A 21,617-nucleotide genomic window follows, 5' to 3' on the forward strand; every position below is an offset into this window, starting at 1 on the left:
GCTTGCAAACACACTGGAGTATTTTTAAGTGGGTTCTGAATGACAAATTCAGTTACTTGTGGCACTAAGACAAGTACTCTATGCTAACTCTTTATAGACTGAGCTCTCTCTCATTTGTTTAGGCCTATCTGGCTTTACTTTTTTGACAGTTTTTCATGGTTGGTGTTCTTTAATTAATTTTATTGATAAAGTTAAACTTTACTCATAAAAGAGAAGATAATTCCTTCAATTCATTTATATCCTTTCATCTCCCTCCTTTCCTGGGTGAATGAAGTGTTGGGAGTCAGATGCTTATAGTAAATGTATTAAAGATAAAATTGTATAGGCCAAACTGATTTAATAAAAACTCTGGCTACTAAGGACCTTACCAAGCTCTGGGACAAATAATTTTAAAGTTGTTGGAGAATGTGCAATGAGTTCAAGATCGTCTGGTTTGTGTAATACCCTGCTTAACAAATAAAAAATAGCATTATATTCTTGACTTCATGCTCGTTAGTTCAGGATTTATGGAAATACAGAACTGAGAATTTCTCAGATACTTCTCTTTCTTCTTTTGCCTCAAGCACAGGGTCCTGGCACCTTGATACATCTTACCTACAAACGTCTTTCTCAGTGTTCCCAGCAGCTTTCTAAGTGGCCTGCTGGAATGGAGCTGTCCCTGGAACACCCACCTCTCCTGTGTCACTTTCTCACTTTACAGCTCCCCTTCTGTTCATCCGTTACTCTTTATTCTATGATTGACTCTCCCCAAGAAGCCATTTGTGGTCCCTTATTATGAAGAATTTCCTATAAAAATAAATTATATTATGCTGTTTGGGAGATAAACCTGATGGGGAAACAGCTGCAGACAGCAGCTTTGTGCAAACAAGTTCAAAACAAAATTCGACCAGCTGCTCAATGTGAGTCCTCTGAGAGCTGAGATCAGCTGCCCCGCTACCCACCCATTACCCTACAGAGAACCACGTACTGGGAGGAAAATGAGAGAGCTCCATGGTGATGGGGGCAGGAACAAAAAAGATGCCCTGTGCAAAAACTGATGCTCTGAGAATGATCTTCTCTCACATGGGTCTGTGGCAACAAGGGAAAACAAGATACATTCTGTCTAAAGGAAGACTTTGATATCAGCACACCCAGGGTCTTTCTGTGCTGGGAGATTGGATTTGAGTGTTAAAATAACAGGGAGAATTTAAATGACCTACCTCTTGAGAAACTGTAACCATATACGTTTTCTAATAAAACACTTTCAAATTCAACTAAAGATGCTTGAAAACTTTACCATCTTCCTGTTTTCTTTTTTCTTTTTTTAACTTTAAACATTATCAAGGATCAACTTGTATCTGAACGGTCTGCTAGTGTAATTACTCTTGAAACGTGTATCCTCCTCAGCCTGAACTCACTCCTCCAATGAGAATTCTTCCCTCCAAATGGAGCCCACCTAACTGTGTACATGCCTTTCCACATAGAAGGTGGGTGAGGTCCGAATAAAACTAGAATACACTGAAGTGTTACAAACTGAAAGTTAACATGAACATGTTTTTAATCACGCTGGTCTATTGAACCTTCTGGCAACAAATGGGTGCACCGTAGGGTGTTTCCCTTGTTGATTGTGTGACTGATAAGTTGGAGGCTCACTGCTGTTGCTTAGCCTAACACAACAGCCTAAGAAAGATTAAACATCAAAATTTGAAATACAGTTCGTAACATACATATATCACTTTTGTATTGTTTTGAAGATGGAAACTCCAAAGTCCCACTTTCATAGACTCCAGGCTTCGAGGAAACTGCCTAGTAGTTTCCTTATGCAAAGCTAAAACCAGCCTTTTTCTATTTTTAAAATCTTTTCCTAATAGACTTTTTGTATTCACAAAGGGTAAACAAATCATTGCCAGCCACTTGGAGAAAGTCAACCTTCATATGACAAAATATACCCTTATCATATTCTGAGCCAGACTTGGATGCTTGCTTTAACAAAATCTCCTACATCATGGAATCAGTTTCTTGAAGCAAAATCATTTGAAAAATTTCCAGCTAATTTCTCTTAAAATTTAGGGCTTATAATTATGTGAGACATGCAAATTGAATTCTGAAAAATGAAGATTAAATTGTGATCATTATTTTTTAATGTTAGATGGATGTAAATTTCAACCTATGTTGATTTATAATTTGGATGTATCATAATATTTTTGTTCACACTTAGCAATTTATTTAAGAAGTGCCTTTATTTCATTATTATATGTAATGGTAATATATATATATATATATAATCTCCTCTATGCTTAGATTTGTATAGTTAATATTGGCTTCACTATAAGCATTAACTTTAGGCCTATAAAATTTTATTATTATTTTCACCTCACAAGTGTATGAGTATGTCTATGGATCTTGATTTTTCCATCTAATATACTTTCTATTTCTTTTGCTTCCAGCTATCATAGAAATTGAAGCATCTGTATTTTCTATCAATTTCTCCACTAAATTTCTATTCCTGTATTAAGGTAGGTTATTTTAAGGACATGTATCACAAACCGTTTTACTCTCTTTTTAGTTTATCACTTCTACTTTCTACAAAAGCATTATAGATCCACCTTTATATCCTCCTGGGCCAGGGACTGCTTCATGGGAGGATGACTTGTGAGGTCCCTCAAAAAAATCTGCATAAATTTTGTTCATTTCAGATAATTCTCTGAATGGAAGACTTTGAGAAGTTGAGGAAAAGAAATATTTCCTCCCCCCCCCTTAAAAAATTGTAGCAGTATATAGTATGGAATTCTCTTCCCATTTGTCTCATTGGTGAATTGCTCAGACATCTCTTGAAGAAGTTAGATATAACATTTCCTTTCATGAATATTTTAATATACTCTCATTTTCTTAAATCCTTTATTATTTTCATATTCCCATTTTATAATTTTTGCTATTTGGTGGATTTTGAACTACATGAACACACCAACACAATGAATTAGCATGTGTATTGGTATAGTTTTTAAATGAAGATTAAATACATTTTGCTCTGTTTCTGTAATCAATGAAGTAGGTTAGCTTCAACTTGTTAGCATTGTTTAAGTTTTCACAGTTGACAGACACAGAATATTGTGGTATGTACAACTTTGTCTTTTTAGCAGTGTATCTTTGTTCATATTCTCCACTTTCCCACCTCACATAGAAGCCTCAAATTCTAAACTAGTTTTTGCTGCTGGTAAATTCACTGAGTTATTCTTGCCTCCCAGTATCACCAGTTAACTTAGTTCCTGTTAGGAGCTGCCAGGATGTCTCCTTGGCGAGATAGTGCCAGCGGTCCTACAGCTTGGAGGTATACAAATCCTTTGATGCTACCATGCAGGCCAGTGTGCTTGGGGCCTTGTTTTGCATTTCAGAGCCTTGGTTCCCTGACCTGTCCTGTGGCCTTGGGCCCTAGCAGAATGGCATCAACCAATCAGCATTCGAGCCTCTCACCCTAGAAAAGCGGCTGCCTTTGGGTTTTTCGCTTTCTCTCGTCATCCCTTTTCCCCATTCCCCTTTTTAATCAAGTGGTTCCAATAAATTGTGATTGAGAAGGATTCTTGATTTTGTGATCGTTCCTTCTTGCTGGACAAGGAGTGCCTGTCACAAGTTCCTTCTACAGTTATTTCTCAGGTCAAATGCATCCTAACTCTTTGTCAAATGCAGGTCTATTTGAACAACAGGCAGTGCTGAATGCCATAGTCTACACTGAATTTCTACCTCAATCTACTTGATACTTAGATATCATTTCTTTCCATATTAATCACAGCATTCATTTTTTCCAAATAAAATAGATCATTGTTATTTTAGCCTTTTTCTTGGTTACTTTTTATATTGTGGTGGTCTCCTTACTAAATTATATATGTCATAATGCAAGAATTTTGTCTTTGGTGTTTACTTCCATATTCTCAATGCCAATTAACCTCCTGGTCTGCAGGGTTAGTTTACTGATGATACATGGGATATATTGAAAAACATGAATTTAAACTTTACAAAAACAAATACCTGTTAGTAAATGTTTAAAGGTCTGAAACACTTACCTGTTGTCTGGTTTTCAGCATAGAAAACATGAGAATTTCCATTCACACTGTTTTGGTAATGAATATATAGAGCCATGATGTGCAATTGAGACTGATACTGGCACTTCTGATCTCAGTGTGGAGTGTGGGTTAGTATTTAAACAGCATGCTGCACCTTCAAAATGGTTACCTATGTGTCAACTCATCTGTACCCAATATAAACATGGCAAAAGATCCTAAGCGATCTTTGGTGTAGGAGGTCCTTCTGCTTATATATTGCTTTCATTGGTTAACGAATAAAGAAACTGCTTGACCTGATAAGGAAGAACTTAGGTAGGCGGAGAAGACAGAACTTAATTCTGGGAGGAAGAAAGCAGAGACAGAGAGCTGCCATGGAGATGCCAAGTCAGAGAGCTAAATTTTTCCCAGTAAGCCACAACCTCGTGGTGAACACAGATTAATAGAAATGGGTTAGATCAAGATGTGAGAGTTAGCCAATAGAAGGCTAGAGCTAATGGCCATGCAATGTTTTAATTAATACAGTTTCTGTGTGTTTATTTTGGGTGTAAGCTAGTCAGGCGACGGAAACAAGAGGACCCACTCTCTGTACAACACATCTTAACTTCTTAAATGAAAAGTAAGCAAAAAAAAAAAGAAAGAAAGAAAAACAGGGATAGTGACTCGTATTACCGAGAGAATTACATTTGTAGACACAAAATTTATGGTATTTACAGACTAGTATAAAGAAAATCAAACCCTTTCAGTTCTCAAAGCCCTTTTTCGTGTTAAACCAGCAATGTGATATGGACAATTCAAGACCATCAGCTGTATTGGAATTCTATCATTTTTAAATTGGTATCCAAAGGACTTGCTTATCTTTTTTGAAGGTTTTGAGAGCAATTATCAAAAAATATAAGTGGTAAAAAGATTTGACAAATATTTTTAAAACTAGAATATCAATTAAAAACTTCGATGGAAAAAACCTTAGAGATAAATAAAGCCTCATACTTTGCATTATAGGGAAGTAGGGTGAGAAACAGTTAATTGAGTTGCAAGTGATACCTGAAGACTTTCTTCAGAAGATGTGACTAAAACAAAGGCTGGATTTCTAGGAAGAAGATCTTCCCCTGCTCTTTGTTCAAACATGCACGTAATATCACACTAACACCAAAGTCACATTGTGTTTTTTCAAGATTATCGTCTCTACTTATAAAACTATAAATTAACGAATTAATAATTTCATATGTAAGCAATAATCTGAAGACTATTGCAGTGTTTGCAGTACGGTTGTAGCTCATCTCTACGTCATGTCCCAAATTGGTAACTTTTCATTTTTGTTTGGGAGGGAATTTGGACATGTAAGAATGTTGATAACAGGCTAAATAATTAATATTCAGATAAGATAACATTAGTATCAATTGCAGGATAGAGGGAGCAAAACAGCCAAAATTCAATTTGAAATATTACCTTTTGAAGGTTAGGCACACCTTCTGGTTGAGTTGAACTGAACCCAAAGTAAGCTGGTAGGATAGTTTTACAAGCTAGTCTTGAGACACTCTGCTGTCCAGAACAGAACTTGCCTCAATATTAAACCGAAGTTCTAAAATTATCATTGCCAACCTTTTACATTTCTTGCTTGCTCTATGTGTTTGCAGAAAATTAGGCAACGTGATGTTTACTAAGTTATATTTTATTTGGGTATTTACTATTTAACACTGTTAATAAAAATAGTACATTTCCTATCAGTTTTGTTCTATCAGAGACAGGATGAGCTACTGGTGGCTTACAGTGTAACTGCACGACTTCTAGACATTCTTACTCCCTCTGCTGAAGTTGCACACGTTGCATTATTTGAGACACAACAGTAAGAGTGACTGTCCTGCTTCACTCTTATGGCAACACTTCCTACTTTCCTAGAAGTCTAAGATGATTCTTTCATTCTCACAGATGCTGAGGGTCTCCCTCCCAGTGAAGAGAGGCCATATATTTAGTGATTGGATCTAAAGCATGAGAAGGCTGCAGAATGGAGTCAGGCAGGTACTACTCAGAGCAACCGCTCATCTTAGAAGTCCCAGAGCTGACACTGTAACAGAATCGCTAGAAAGAGGGTAGTTTGGGTGACTAGTTGGCATCACTGAGTTCCTCTTCCCTGTTTCTGTAGATTAATTTCCTAAGCACGTGGTTACGGCAGGCGTGATGTCTGAAGCACTTAGAGGGGTGGAATCAAAATGGTTCAGTGTGTGTGAGCCTGTCCAAAATCCCATGAGAAAATTTCTGTCTGCTACCTTCTATAGGCCTCAAGAGTTACATCAGAAATGCCATGAGGATATGGTGCAAACACATTGGGGAGGTGAGAGAAACTCACTGGAAAGAAAGCAGTTATTTCTTGAAAGGGGAGAAAAGGAAACAAAGACAAATCCTGAATTTGATACACTCACAACCTGTTGCAGCAGATTAGTAAAGATCTTGGAGTGGGACAGACAGTGGTTCCCATTGAAAGGTAACATTCTACTTCAGTCCTTTTTGACCCAGACACTGGTTACTTAAAGGCTGTGGAAGAGAAACATTAGAGACATAAAACTGACAAAGAGACCCAGTAAAAGTGAAGGTGGTTACAGAGCAGTGGGTGAGAAAGGAAGCTACTCTATCTCAGAGGGACACAAATGTCATATTTCCAAACCAATTCCATTGTAAGACTCTAGAGGAGAATTATGGAAAGAATCAGTGTCTGTACGGGGGGTGCCAAAAGGAGACCAGCTTAGTGAAGGGGAGGTGAGCAGAGCAGAGGTCAGTGAGCAGGAGATCAACAGAGGGGAGGGCAGCAGAGGGGAGGCTAGTAGGGGGGAAAGCAGCAGAGGGGAGGGCAGCTAAGGGAAGGCAGCAGAGGGGAGGCTAGTGGGGGGAAAACAACAGGGGGAGGGCAGCAGAAAGCAAGCCATCACTATTGTGCAAGAAGCTCAAAAGAGGCAAGTGATATTGAAAGATTAATAGGGAGAGACATACATATGCACATGCACACACACACACACACACACACACACACATGCACACATACACGTGCATATGTGCACAGTGAAAGGATAGTCAGAATGGAGAGCACTGATGTGCCTGTTGATGGAGGACGGTCAGGTACAGTCTTATCCACTGGGCAGCTCTGCCTGAGAACTAGTTGTTCTTGTACTGGTAAATTACATGAAAGGCAGAATATCGCTAAGAAGAAGCAATACAGGAAAAGCAGAGGTGGGGCAGAACCTCAATAGTGAGATATCTTTATACTGCTGCGTGGGGCCCTGTGAGGTTAAGAAAGAAAGTTGCTGAGTTCTGGGATTTGCTAGCTATAAATGGGAAGAAGCCATTGACATCTGTTATTAAGATGGAATATAGCAATACCTTGATTGCACTTGATAATATCTTTCTGTTATCTCCATTAAATTTTAAACAGCCTATCCACTTTATCCCAAGACCATAATGTCTAGTATATAGTAGGCATTAAGAGTTTGCTGTTAGGTGAATAACCAAGCGAAATTTTGCCTAGAGAATAGAAAACATGTTCCGCTCCTGAAGATCCTTGGTTATCTGCCTTCTGCCTGTGTACACGTGTATGAGTTGAACAGCATTTAACCCATGAACAAAGACATGTGGGTAGTTATGACACCCTTTTAAAAGAATGTGACAGTTGTAATGTAATAACCAATTTTTACATTACCAAGATCATCAGACACTTTGAAGGTGTTGAGTTGTGATAAGCAAAGAGTGTGTCTATGAACCTGAGTTTCTTACCATAGATCATCATTTCTCTTCCAGAGATTTGAGCATATTTCTACTAATCACCCTGACGGTAACATTTTAGCTGTGGACAAATGACTTCTAGGACTCACTATATTAAGACCATCTCCACAATGGTCCCGAACTACTGACTCTATCTAGATGAGATTCAAAATTCTGTAGGACTTTCCTTAGAAATTTCCCAGCTATTTTAAACATTTGATATCTTATCAGTTTAACATATAGTGAGATCTTACTTTCACTGAAGGCGAATTAAGAATATGTAATTTTATTTACAAGTGAGTAGGTTTCTGTTAGATTGAAGTCTTGAATATTTATAATATTCTCAACTGTTTCTCTCCTTGGAGAGCTGTCTACACAGGACCATATGAACATATAAATGAGACACAGTGGTGGTACAGGAATCTAGAAAAGAGAATTATGGCTACAGGCTGTAGATTTGCTTCTTTGCTTTTTTCAGTTGGATACTTCTCAGAGAATTTGCGCTTTTTAATAACTTCAGTTCCCTGGATAAATGTACTCAGTATCCAGTTACCACCATATATGTTTACCATATATATTTATCACATATATTGACCATGTAAAGCACACTTTAGACTATAGCCAACTGAATATGGGTATTCATACTTTATCATTTACTCACAAGTGATTTGGTGAGAGTCAACTCACAGACATCACCATAAGATGCTGCAAGCTCAAACAGAAAATTCTGATGATGGCAAACTCACAGTAAAAATGATGCTGATAACTATTGAGACAATATGACAAATACGGGGACAGAAAAACTTTAATAAACTTCCAAGTGACCAGAAAAATCAATCAAAAGAAGCCTGCGTTCCTGATGCATCTATAGACCACTGCTAATATAATGAAATTATATTATATCTCAAAAAGTAAAAAAAAAAATTAAAACTCTGCCAAATGAAACAAGTAAGCACACTGCTTGTATTGCAAGTGAGCTACCTCGCTTTTCTGCATGTCCTCTAAACTGGACCACAGGAAGTAATTCAGGATATCAAATTTATAACTAATTTTAATATTTTAAAGCCTATTTCAGTTTCCATTCTCAAAGAGAGTTCAATCCCAGAATTATTTAGATTGTCCTTTGCTTTTTTTTTTTTTTTTACTCCAATTTAGACGATTGTTAATTAGGTCTTTTTCTTTCCAATGTCCCAGAACCTAGCTGGCTGAATTACATATGGAAAAATATGTGAATACATGAAAGCTAAAGGCTGCTGTTAAATATTTATGAAATTTATATGAGAAATCCAGCTCTGATATCCTAGTATTTCAGATTAGAAAATTCCTTTTTATAATAGATCATTAAGACTTTTCACTATTGTTTTTGGTTATGTATGATCTGAAGTTTGTATGCAATAAAAAAAATCTTTCTTATGTTTATAAGGTCCTTGCTGGGGGCCTTGCAAGGAAAGATAGACTGATTGGGAGAAATCAAATGAAATTGAATTAGACAAAGGGATAGTTTCAAATTTAGACTTATTCACAAGCTTTGAACTGAGGTTGTCTGACAGAGTCACACCTGTGTTAGAGGATCTATGGTCTGACTGGCTGGAAATACAGAGAGGATTTCTGAAAGTCTACAGCTTACATCACTTGGGGCTTTCTTTAGACTCCTCAATAGCTATTTTAACAAGGTATGTATCTAACCTAGCATCCTTGTCTTTAACCTAACATCATTGTGACTACTAAAGTTTTGAATTTATTAACTTAACAGAACATTAGGTGCAAACTCCACTACAGCTACAAATACCATCAGACAGGATTTGAAATGTGTAGAAAGTGTTTTCCCACTGGGCTCTAACCTCATGCCCTTACCTCCAATGAGTTTGGCAGATGCACTAACTGATGATTTTCTTTTCTTTGTGACTATGTAAGTTTGTGCAAACCATTTCACAGCATACCTTGTCATTCAAGACGATCTGAATCTGTGATATCATGCGTAAGTTACAATACTATATCGCAAAATGAACTCACATTCCTATTAGAGCAAGAATTTCCTGTCAACAATTTTGTACACAAATATAGAAGAAGGCTGTGGGATTGAACACTTGAAATCATGACCAGAAAATATAGTAGTAAATATTGTAAAGGCCTATTATGTACAGTTAAAATATTATTTTCTCTATTTACAATATTGATATTTTTCTTTTTCACAGAAGAAATCTTTCACAAATCAAAAATCATTTTACAAATGAGACTTTCCTTTAAAATATTTCCTTAGGTAATATTCAGAATTTGATTCTTTATGCTGTTTCTCAAAAATAATTGAACCCCAAGTATTCTTAAGCAGAAAGCCAAAGCAGGAACTGCATCTTCTCCCCTCCTAACATGGTCATCCATGGAGCATAATCTAATCGACATGCTGCAGCCAGGGAAAATCAATTCCTCAATGAGGTAGGTGTAATGGAAGGAGACTAACATGGATGTTCTTGTTTTATTTAAATATTTAACTGTCCTCAGTTTCACAGAATGATAAAACCTAAATCCATTTGAAGATGGCAGAGCAGAAAGAGAGGCTAAAGTGGCCTTTTTCTTCAAGGAGAAATGTTCTTCCCTCACCAATTACTTCTGTTCCAATTTTTCTGTTGTTTGGAAAAGATAAACAGAACAACCTGTTCCTTTCCCACAATCCATTTCTGTTCTTCAACACTTCCACTGTCTGTGTGTACTCTACAGGGGTCTGTTTTACTTTGATTTCCTCCACAGTCTTTAATAAGGAAAGTAACTGATTGGCAGACTCGGCAAACTAAGCTTCCGTGTTCTTGAAGATCTTTACAAAGGAGTTACCACTCATTACAGTAAGCATGCAGGTTTATATCATTGAGAACAACAGAAGGAGCATTTTATGTCAAAATAAAAGCCTATTCAGCTTGTGGGATAAGAACGTTTTTAACTGGGAAACTATTTGCCTGGCATGTAGATGGCTGATGCCTCTTCTCCAGTATGGTATAGTGGCTGGTGTTTTTCATTCCAGCACGTGATGGGGAGGGTAAAAGGATCATAAGTCCAAGGCCACTGTGTAGTAATGTGTTCAAGGGGAGCCTGGACTACATAAGGGCTGGTCTCAAAGATAAAATTTAAATAAAATGAAACTACATTCAATTTACATGTGGTTTTGGAAATGAGCTTTTCTTACTTCCTAAAAATTAGATTCTAAAAAAGGCAATAAATGTCATGAACGTCCTGTACAGGACTCGCACCCATCAGGGAAGACTAAGCAGGTCTTAGAAGAGATCAGGTCTACATCATAGCCAGGGTGCAGGATAAGAGGCTGCTGCTTCTTCTGAAGATCCATTCATTTCCCCCAATCATCATTTTTCCTCTAAGAAGCCATGTCGCTCTTTTCTTTCCTATGAAAACATATGTACTTGGAGATATTGCTGGGTATGGTTTTATTTACTTGTGCTTTCAATGAGAATGACCCCCTAAAGGCTCCAATGTTCGTAGAACTGTTTGAGATGAACTAGGAGACATGACCTTGTTGAAGAAGGTGTTTCATGGAGTGGGGGGTAGAGTTTTCGATTTCAAAAGTTTACTGGTTCCCAGTTAATTTTCTGTTTGCCTCGGGCTTGTGGACCCAATGTAAGATCTCTGCTACTAATCATGTATGCCTGCCCACTTCCATGCTTCCCACCATGATCCTCATGGACTCCAACCCTCTGAAACTGTAAGCAAGCCCTGAATATCTTTCTTCTATAAATTATCTTGATCATGGTGTCTCTTTCGTATAGCACAATTAATTAAAAAAAAAACAGAGACAGATATTTGGGTTCAACCTGAAGATCAGAAAAGAAAAGCAGCCAAACCACTAGAGAGTTCTTACCTCTCAGAAACCCTCAGATTAAAAGAGTACAAGTTTCTGTCCCACCATACCTTATATTCCTCTCTAGAGCTGGGATCAAAGGCTTATGACTTCCTAGTACTGGGATTAAAGGTGTTAGATACCACTGTCTGAACTCTAGTGACTTATTTTTGCCTTCTGGTCTTCAGGCAAGGTTTATTTATTAAAATACAAATAAAATATCACTACACTTCACATTTTTGTATAAAATATAAAAAGGAAGACTACAATTAATATAAGAAAACTATATACAATAACTAATATATATATAGGCAATAAATACAACAACAATGTCTAGTCCATTTGCATTTGACAAATTCAGAGAAAATACTCAGTATCTAACCTTAATGAGTCCAAAGCCTTGTATCTAATTTACTTTTAATATCTCTCAACCTTATATAATTTATGTTTCACTAGTGAATTACTTTTTTGAGTTTTGTAAACAATATAACTATCTAATCTTAACTACCTCAGATACTCAAGAAGAAAATAGCATTAAGTGAGTAAGCAAGAAGTGTAAGCAAGTAACTTCCAAAAAATGTGAGAAATGACTGAAACAGTTGGCTTCCTGGACAGTCACCCAGAATTCCTCTGCAACGTTGGAACATCTGTCTTCAGTGTATAGGCCTAGACTATATGACAGACTTTTCTATGGAGCAGAATTTTTGAAGGATTGTCCCATCTTGTCTGGGCAAGGTGTGGCAGTCACTCTCTTTTGTGCCTCGCTTATTCCTTTAGAACAGCATGCTATCAACAATTGAGGCTAAGGACACTTTCTTGCCACATGGCTTATGTTTGCCACAAAGAAATCAAACTCCACATGGAGTTTCTTCAATGCCCATTATCTTCTTGAAGTAGACTGGCACTGCCAGGAGGAGACATTTCTCATTATCATAAAAAAGTAAAAAGTACCTATATTATTAAAACATCTTAAATACCATATTCTATATCTCCGAAATGTTTAAAGATGAACTACCTATTTAAAATATATCTCTGTTTGACCTTGAACATATAACTAATCTTATTACTGGTCCTATGTAATAGCTGATTAAGTATTAATCTGCATTTCTTTATTATCCTAAACAGTTGATGATAACACTTTTAAGGACTAGAAATTTGCATTACATTGTTAAACAGTCTGTTTTTTAAAAAATTAATTTCAAATTTGTATCTATATAAAATATTTGTAAACAGTATGCAAAAGTCCAGTCCAATGTAAAACATTTAAAACTATAGTTGCGTTCTAAAAGTAGATACAATACTCTTCCTTTAAATTATGTCTATATCATCCTTTTTTAAAAAATAGTTTCTACTCTTTAATCTCATCTATATTTCCCTTTTTTCGTTTCAAAACAAAAGGCTGGAAGATAGTTCAGTGCTTAAGAGGACTCACTGCTCTTCCAGAGGTCCTGAGTTCAAGTCTAAGCAACAATATGGTGACTCACAACAATTTGTAATGAGACCTGGTGCCCTCCTCTGACGCGCAGGCAGACATACAGGTAGAACACTGTATATCTAATATATAATAAATAAATAAATAAGTTTTTAAAATGTCATGCTAAGATAGAAAATACAGAGAGAATCTGGATACTGTATTTTATTGTGTTATTTTTGAATTGTTTGACTGTTGAGGAAGGAGCAACAGCTGCTAAGAGACATTTGATTATAGATGCTGCTGGATTAATTCAATCTATATGTTTTGAAAATGCCTTGACTTCAATATTTAAGTCAAAAGATATGTTACTTTGCAGGAGATAACAAAAGATATGTTACTTTGCTCTTGTTTCTATAGGAAATGAGAGACCGTGGATTCATTCTGTGTTAAAAAAAAATAAGATTAGATTAAGGAAGATCCCCTGAAAAATCTCCAGTGGGATGGGGTGGCCCTGATGATCCAATGTTTTAGAGCACCTCTGTTGCAGTTTCTTCTGAGTTCTGCATCCAGATCAGCTTCAAGGCTTCTAGCCGAGATGATCCAACCTCACAGAATACTCTAGTCAGGACATGACCATAATGCTAAATTTTCTTTGGGTCCCCATATTACTACCAGTGCTCACAATCAGCATGAAGTAGCCTAGAAAACTACACTCACATTCCCCAATAATGGATTATGAATGTCTGTTTTTGTTTAGAGTCATTACAACTTGTTATGGATAATGGTCAGGAAAAAAGCTGAACAAAGGATATTAGATTCAGAGTTCTTTTTTTGAAAAGACAAGAAGGGGAAATGTTGTGAGATAATGCTCTTGTATACTGTAAAGATTTGTCAGTTGTATTGGTTTAAGAAAATGCTGATTGATCAGTAGCCAGACAGGAAGTATACATGGGGTGATTAGACTAGGAGCATCCTGGGAAGAGAAAAGGCAGAGATGCAGTCATCAGCCAGAAGCAGAAGAAGCCAGATGGGAATGCCTTAATGAGAACAGGTACCAAGCCTAATGTCTAAGCATAGCTAAGAATTATGGCTTAATATAAGTTGTAAGAGCTAGCTATTAATAAGCCTGAGCTAGGAGGCCAAACAATTTGTAATTAATATAAGCCTCTGTATGCTTATTTGGGACTGAATAGCTGTTGGACTGGGAAGGGCAGAAATTCTGTCTACACTTCAGAACAATAAAAAGTAATTAATAAACTTATCTTTAAGATGATGTTGTGATGCCCTCAGGTATATAATAAATTTGTATACTTTTCTCCTGTTAATATATCTGCTACCAGTCCATTTCATGAACTCAAATTTGGAAGTTTTCAAGAGAAAAGGGAAATACACTTCCATGCATGTATAGGAAAGAAAAAGTTCTTTCTTTGGCCATTTAGGAGAAGACTTTACAAGTTAGACAGAATAAACTTATGTAGGAAATACCATGATGAATAACCCAAAGTGATGGGTAGAATTTACCATATGACTTTAAAGAGAACAGTTTTGTCAAAATTAAATTAAAAAGGATTAAAGAGAAGGAGTTTGGGTCCTATGGGCTATGATGAGGGTCATCCTCTATTTTGGATTGAGAACTTAGGTATTACATCCATTTTCCTACCGATCATGTCCCTTCCCACATGCATTTGATTTTAATTATATGCATGTCCTATTATAGATAGGCATGTGGTAAATAAGAGATTCACCCTGAAAGTACATAAAGGGGCATAAATTTATTTTACTGTACATGCATATAAAACAAGTTTAGGATGAATGGAATTTTCCATTCTTTGTACTCTGATATGTTGAAAATATATTTGAGTAGAAACTGTCTAAGTCTGATCATTGTTTGTGGAAGGGATGCCTAATTCATTCTTCAGAGAGGAGTTTAGGTGTTGCCTATACAAGTGGGGGGTCTAAGATTGCTAGTCTTAATCCTACTGGGTGAGATTAAAACCTTCCCCACAATATTCGGGCCAAATTTGAAGCAAGCTTTATTAAACACTGACCAGGACAATGAACAATGCCCAGGTCCATACCCAGGATTCCCAGACTATGGCCATGAATTACATTATTCAGGGGCTTATAAATACAAAACCCACATGTCTATATACTTCCTGCCATCGTCCACTCAGAGGAAGCATACATACTGATATACTCTTCCCTGGCCATATACTCCCTGCCTATGTGTGATCAAGAACATCCTATGTAATTGATTAACTCAAGTTTGTTTACAGAAGAGAAACATGTGGATTACTATTTTACATGAACAGCAGACCCCAGAATTCCAGGTAGTTACAAGTCCTTGGCCAAGTGGGGTTTATAGATTGGAGGCATTTTTGTTTTATAGGTATCTTTAAACACAGGAATTTAAACTTAAAACATAACTTTAGCCATCACACTAGATGCGTTGTTCTGAGAGGGGTGTGTATAGATGGAGTCTACAGATAAAGGAGCTAGACTGCCAATTACTCTATTAGAAAAAGGTCATGTGCCTAGTCCAAGTCAAGTAAAGTCCCAAGTTGCTAAACTAGTCCCCAAGCTTACCAGTCTCAGCTTTCTTCATGGGTTGTGCTTTTCTTCTCATGTCTTCCACAGTCAGTTCATTTGTAACTTACTGGGTCTTCAGTCCTTTCAGTCAGTACCCTGGGAAGGGAAAGCCTGAGGAATCCTGAGCCTGATGACATGGACAGTCTACCCAGGCCTTCCTTTGACTCTAATGTGGAAGCCCACATAGTACTATAATTCTTTTGGGCATCCTGAGTGTCTAGGTGTGTAACATCACCAAGATACAAAGATGTTTCTGGATCTTTAAACTGGATACTAAGAAAATTGGTATTTTTCTTCTCTTACTTCCCTTTCAGCTATTTGACCTTTTTTTTTTCTTAAAAAAAATCTTGGCTTATTTTGCCCAATTTTCTATCTACAGACAGATTTGACATAATTCCTTGAGTGGTATGAAGAGTCATGTATGCTGGAAATTGATATTGACAATCTGCCCAAATGATTACTGTAAATCCAAAAGAGCCACTAATATTCAATTCTTCAAACTTGAAATACTGGGTAGCTAAACACTACAGGGAAGAAGGGAGGAGCACACACACACACACACACACACATGAGAGAGAGAGAGAGAGAGAGAGAGAGAGAGAGAGAAAACATAAAAATAAGTGAGTGAATGTATGATTGAAAGCAAATAAATAAATAAATAAAGCCTGTGAATCTGGGCTCAATTTGTAGCTAAAGACCCACTGTAGTGTCTGAAAATAGGGCATCCTTAATGGGGGCTCCTTGTTTGTGTTAAGTACATTTTCTGTGCTTTAAAAGTGCAAGCTACACAACATTGAAATACAGCATACAAATGATGAGTTGATCTTCAAATAAGGGAAAATGGTTTCCACTTCTGCATAATCTGAAAAACCACGTCACATCTTCTGCATCAAGATGTGAGATCTGCAGATTCAAGAATTCTGGAATACACTTTAGAGAAAGTTTTATTTGAAATTTGAGGATAATCTCCAGGATTATCTAAGGAAAAACCTCTTTATTTTACTCAGGAGGAAAAGGAAGCCTCTTAAGAGAATTCTGAAACTAATTTCAGGAGAATCTAGGTCTTCAAAATCTGCTCACTGTTCAGCACCTTCCTGTTAGGTAAGCAAATTATACGTACTTTCTTCCCGGTTTGAGTTCTGCAAGTGGGCACTCCTTAACTCGTTGTCAGCTTATTAAACTGGGCTAGCTTCCTGTGGCTAAACATACAACCATTTTTCATTTCTTCCCAATCTGTTCTATTAAATTTGCATATTCAAATATGCAGCATTTATGTGTGATCCCTAAAAGAAAACTCACTAAATTCCTAGTAGGATTATTCTCTCCCTTTCTCTTTGACTGCAGATAGAAATTTGAATAACAACTGAGAGAGAAAGCAGAAGTTAGGCAGTGCATAAATGAAATTAGCAATTTTCTACAATTTAAAGGTTCTATTTGTAATTCTGAAAACATTTCCCCCTTTTCCTTGCTTAGCTTCAGGCATGAATAAAAGTGTTGGGGAGGGGTGCAATGTTTGCTTTGCTTCCTCTTAATGGGCAAGAGATAACTAAACGCTGAATTTACAAAATACATCTGTTGGTTCTGGATTGAATGCCTGAGCTCAAGATGAATATCATGGCTTGGATCTTAACTGAGTAAAGTCTGCAAAGCCACTTTGCTGCAGATAGGAAAAATCTACATTGTTTAACTTGACAATCTTCTCAAATGAGATCCACAAGTATTTAGCATTAAAAAGCTCAGTTTAGGATTTGAATTGCTAATGTGGAGCTTCCAATTCAAGGTTCTACAATCCAAAATAAGCTTGAAAGGGAAAAAAAACAAAAAAGAAACAAGTAAAATTGCAGAGAAACTGTAGGACTGGCTCCACTTGGAGCCTTTGCTTGTGGTAACTCCAGGGGTCTGGGCAGAGCTCCTTGGAGAAATATTGATGTTATTGTTATTCAGGAGAACACACAGTATTAGTCCTACCAGGTGAGAGTAAGACCACAACCACATTATTTCAGCCAAATTTGAAGCAAGCTTTATTTAATACTGGCCAGGACGATGGAAACTGACCAGGTCCATACTCAAGATTCCTGGAGAATGGGCCTGAACTATGTTAGTCAGGTGCCTATTGTTATGATTGTTTTGTTTCTTTAAGAGACAAGCCACGTCCACTCCATTCCTGCCTACAGCCTCAGACCCTGACTCTTCCTTCTTCCTGTCCCCAGAGAGGCTTCCTCTCACCCTCTTTTCTCTTTCTCTTTCTCTCCTCCTTCTCCCTCTTTTCCTTTCCCTCGATAACCCATCTAATAATTATCTAACTTTACTTTGTATGGTATGTTTATCCATCTCTCTCACCCACCCACCGCAGTCACATCGAGTCAGCCGCGTGGTCTCGTGCACCCTCCCTGCTTGGGACCCCAGCAGCTTGTAGCAAAACCATCTGCATAATGTGCCTATCTGTCTGCCCCTTGCCCACGCACTGCCCACATAGCTAGCCGCTGGGGACGCCCAGGGGACCAGCCACCTTGGTTTGTGGGGACCTACAGCAAATTCATAACACCTATAAAGGCAAAACTTACAAGACTATACTTTCCGCCTTTGTCCAGTGGGGGCGAGCATACAACCTGATATACTTCCTGCCTGTACATGATCATCACATGCTGTACATTCAGGGCAACTAACCTTGCTTGTGGAAGTGAAAACAGGAGGCTGTTATCTCTTACATGAACAGTCCCTGTCATTCCAGGAAGTTATCTATCCTTGTGCAAGTGGGGCTTACAGGCTAATTTTAGGGAAAATGGGGCTTAAAAGTTAGAGAGATTTTTGTTTTGTAGATCTCTTAAGCACAGTATTAAAAACTTGAAACATAACTTTGGTACTCATAGTACACACACATTCAGACACACACATACACATACACCCATGGACACAAACAAATCTCCAACAAAAAAAAATTGAGGAAAAAGACACTGGCCAACTTTTCACATGTTGACTCCATTTTTGTTAGGAATGAAACCTCCTGTCTTATGAATTTTTGTGTAAATTTGTTCTAATTAATGTCCTATTCTTTTATTCCAGGCAAGCCTTCTTCTTTCTGTGGACAATTACCTAGAGAATAAAACCTTGTGCTGTGTTTATTTTTCATGTCTCTGTCAATAGTTTTGTCACTTTTAGGTCCATAGGTAACATCGCGACATTTCTGATTGAAAATCACTGAGGAGCTGTAGCTAACTGTGGTGGAAATCAAGAGTCATTATCAGTGATTAATCAGTGCATATCTATCTCTTATGAAGAAACTATATTTATCTGATTCGTAAAATACAAATGATTCCATAAGAATCTTGTTATGCAATTCTTTATCTGTGACAAAGGTTTTCTAAAACAATGAAACCACATTTTTCATGGGAGCATAAGATGAATATGTTTTAAAGGTGTTATTGCTCTGAATTTTAAACAGGGGCTTACATGAATATCACATCCTGGATGATATTCCAGCTCATTGATTAATGAGAGCACCACTAACGTTCCTGATTAAAGGAACAAATGAAGATAATTTAAAAGCATACAATTAGGATTTAGAGTTTTGGATACATGTATTATTGCTTAATGTATTGTCTGTGGAAAGTAATGAAGATTCTCTTCTTGGTAAAACTTGGTTGAGGTTGTTTTTTCTTAAATAGTGCCCAGCTGTGTTAGACTAGACTGCCCAATTTCAATAAGAATTATAAATCAGTCAAACACACTTCATATAAATTCACCTGCCCTTCCTTCAACCAGGACCCAGTCAAGCAGAATCAAAACTTTCCTGTGACATTTTCCTCCTCATAACTTTCCATCTGTACCTCTTCTTCTGCTGCTTCCTGCTGCAGCTCACAAACATTCTTAGTCATGTTTCTTCTGCAGATACAAAATAGCAGAGAAACTCAACTCAGAAGAACTGTTCATTTCAACTCACCGTGATGAGGCTGTCGATGGTCAGTTGACCATATATCTTCCCATCCTATCAGGAGGCTATACATGAGGGAGACATGAGAGAGAGCAAAAGTGTTCACCTAATGGCAAGGACATGGGTAAAGGAGGCAGGAAGAAAAATTCCTGTAATTCTCTTCATGGGCAAGCTCCTGGCGATATGGAAGTTTGCATTAGGTCACCAGTGATTCAGGTTTCTATAGCATCCAGCCGCACCAAACTGAGAGCAAACTTTTAAAATCTGTGTCTTGCACAGGGGTCATTTCAGATCAACGTTATGTTAGAAAGCAGCACCAAAGTGTGGTGCTCTGCTGCCCTGATATATATGTATATCTATATCTATATCTATCTATCTATCTATCTATCTATCTATCTATCTATCTATCTATCTATCTATCTACCTACCTACCTACCTACCTACCTACCTACCTACCTACCTACCTACCTATCTATCTATCTATCTATCTATCTATCTATCTATCTATCTATCTATCTATCCATCTATCTATCTATCTATATATATATATCAGCCTCAGAAACAAAGTCTCTTATGTTCTTCCCACTTCCTACCTTTGTTTTATTATCCCCCGGCTTGCTCTGAGTTTCTCCTATGTGAATAGAACAGTCTTTACAGTTTTTACAGTCTTTACAGTATAGTTCACTCATGATGCTGTTGTTAGAGCAGCAATAAAAATCCATTGTGGGAGGCCTCATTCCGGTCAAGATAATAGAATTGCTGAACTGGTGAAGACTCAATATTAAAGTAGAGTGGGTCAACTACCAAGCCAAAAGATTACCCCTCAGCCAGGAATGTTCACCATTAAGTGAGCCCAGCCTTAAGCCATAGAGAGAGATAGGTGGAAAGTTATTCTTTTTATGAGATACAGGCTTTTCCTTTCCAGAATTCCTGACTCACAATAAAGTCTCTGAGCACAGTCATGCAGTTTTCTAAATTTTCCTGCTTTTCAGAATTAGACAGAAAGGGGTAGGATTTCATTTTCTCCTTTCTATCTCCTTTCTAATCATGCTTCCATAAAACATTGGGCTTCCTTTTCTCTGCATACCACTGTCCCTACCTGCTCTATAGCTATACACTGCTATGAGGCCAACCTCCAAGTGGGCTTAACTCAAGTTGCATGACTTCCCATCACTGCTACCTACCTCAGTCCTTTCCTCAGGATGGCTGCTGAGATTTACAGCCTGCATGTTTTAGGATTTTTTCCCCTATTATTTTCTAATAAAACCATCCTGAAGCTTTTATTTGAGCCAATCCTTAAATTCTTTCATTAATGATTCTAACAATCTTAAGAAAGGACTCCAATTTTTCTAGTATCTGGTAATCCAGATGTGACTCTTCCCCACAAACTTCTGGTAATACTGCCTTTGGCTCCTTCTTTGAATTCTAACATCCAGACAAGATTAGCTCATATAAAAGTAAAGACAGTAGGTAAAGTGCATTTCTCAAACAGAGGGGCGTTGATGCAATCCCTCACCTATGCTGAGGGCTAGAGAGCAAGTGCTTCCTCTGTGAATGACACAACTTTTGTTTCTTCTCTCACCCATTTGTAGTCTCTAGTATTTTATCACCTTATATCCTGAGTAATGTCAAGTCCTAGTCCTTTTTGCAATTCAGTAAACGTCAACTGTTTGCCCTTTCTTTGAGTATTATACTTAAGTAGCTCCAGTACATACACATGTAGTATATCTATGAACATTTCTGCTGAAAATGTGTCTAAGGTAAGTTTGAAAATGAGCGTGTTAACATCTTCAAAAATGCTATAAAATAGGGAATTGGAAGGTACTTTTTCAAAAAAGAACTGAGTCCTCATTGGGGAACAATAAAAGCAGGGGGAAGACCTGGTATCTCTATTTAGTCTACATCTCTTTTTTTGCTGAGGTATGGAGGTACATGATTGTTCTTAAAGTTTTATCTTGAAATTTAGGAAGAGTAAAACTTCACAGGATAGACATTCCTCCACGTGAGTGTTGAATGGAGGGTCGCTAGTTAGTTCCTGGCTGCTTAGCTTCGTAATAA

The sequence above is a fragment of the Myodes glareolus genome, chromosome 13 (assembly GCF_982192425.1).
Source record: "Myodes glareolus chromosome 13, mMyoGla1.1, whole genome shotgun sequence".
Taxonomy (NCBI): domain Eukaryota; kingdom Metazoa; phylum Chordata; class Mammalia; order Rodentia; family Cricetidae; genus Myodes; species Myodes glareolus.